Source organism: Fragaria vesca, linkage group LG6 (genome assembly GCF_000184155.1).
Source record: "Fragaria vesca subsp. vesca linkage group LG6, FraVesHawaii_1.0, whole genome shotgun sequence".
NCBI classification, from domain to species: Eukaryota; Viridiplantae; Streptophyta; class Magnoliopsida; order Rosales; family Rosaceae; genus Fragaria; species Fragaria vesca.
In genome coordinates, this window is record NC_020496.1 from 20,636,326 (window position 1) to 20,637,824 (window position 1,499).

Sequence of the window (1,499 nt, forward strand, 5' to 3'; positions counted from 1 at the left end):
AGGCAGGGAGAGAGAGAGAGAGGGGTAAAAAAGATTAACCAGGGCTATTTTAGTAATTTTGGTCGAGATTGATGTCATTTTGAAAGTTTAGGTATGAAACTGATTAAAAAAAAAGATGAGGTATCAAACTGATTTTAGACCTAAAGTTCAGGGTAGTAAACTGAATTTTTTTCTTAATTAAATAACCATAAAAATTACAATGTCTGAAAGTAAAAATACGATACCCAAATATTTTTCAACTATAGATTTTTGCTGAATATTCAAAATGTTAACTATTTCATTTTTGATAGAAGAATTTACCTTTGAAGAGAAAAACAAAGAAGACTTATGGTAATTAATCTTTTGTCCCGAAGCCTGGGTGAAACGATTGAGGATTGTAGAAATATTTCTTGCACCTTTCCTAGTAGCTTTTGCAAAAATAAGACAGTTGGAAATCCTGAAACCAAGAGGAGATGACAATAATCCAACTTGTGATTTATGATCTATTGCTAAGGCATTAAGTTGTCTGATGTGAGGTTCCATAGCAAGAATGAAAATGTAAGGAGACAGAGGATCACTTTGCCTAATTCCCCTAGTTGGCTTAAACCAACCACAAGGGGTTCCATTTATAATAGTTAACAAGTTGAATAGCAGAGGTTGCGCTCACATAAACCCCCAATGCACGTAGTCTCTCCCGCTTGGAGAGACCATAAGTGAGCACCCTCCCAAATGCAATCAATCGCCCATAGACCCTGACTAAATAAGTATCTCGATAAATACTTGATCCATAAATTTAAAAGACATTGAGTGCACAAAAATTATTGTAATCTTTTAAACAGTAAGTTTGAAAATAAGAGGCGAAACTAAAAACGCATGTTTAGGGGGGCCGTATAAAAAATTAATATAGAACTTATCTATCAAAACTTAATTAAACTAGATGACATAATGAAGAAACCATGGGTGTCATGACACTCTTTAGGTTGGTCTAAAATTATCATTATGCATGTCTAGGTACGACATACAACGTTTCTTCTCCAAAAAAAAAAATTACTATCTATGTGCATCTCAAAGATTCAAAGAAAATGTACAATAAATTCAAGAATCTGGTAACGAATCTTCTTGCATTCTTGATACTTAAATAGGATCTCCCTTCGCAATTTTCGATTGTTAATCATAAGCTTAATTATCGTACTAAACTAATGAATCCGGTCAATTTTTCATGCAACGTTCCGATACGCTAGGCTGGACTTTGCTGTCCAAAAACGTCCACGATACTCCACGAGCTGCCGTCTGATCACGAATAATCCCCATCAAGCGGTCCAGATAATTGTTGGTAACGAACGCGCCAAATGAGGAGCTTAGGATTGGCTGTTTGCCGGATAAGGAGGAGAGATTCAGGGACCCGGGGTATTTGACTTGTTAAGAATCTCTATTTACATATGTCGTCGACCTTTCGATTCTCTCAGACGGAGATTCCCAAATCCTCTGGTTAGAGAAATCAGAAGTCCCTCTCTCTCTCT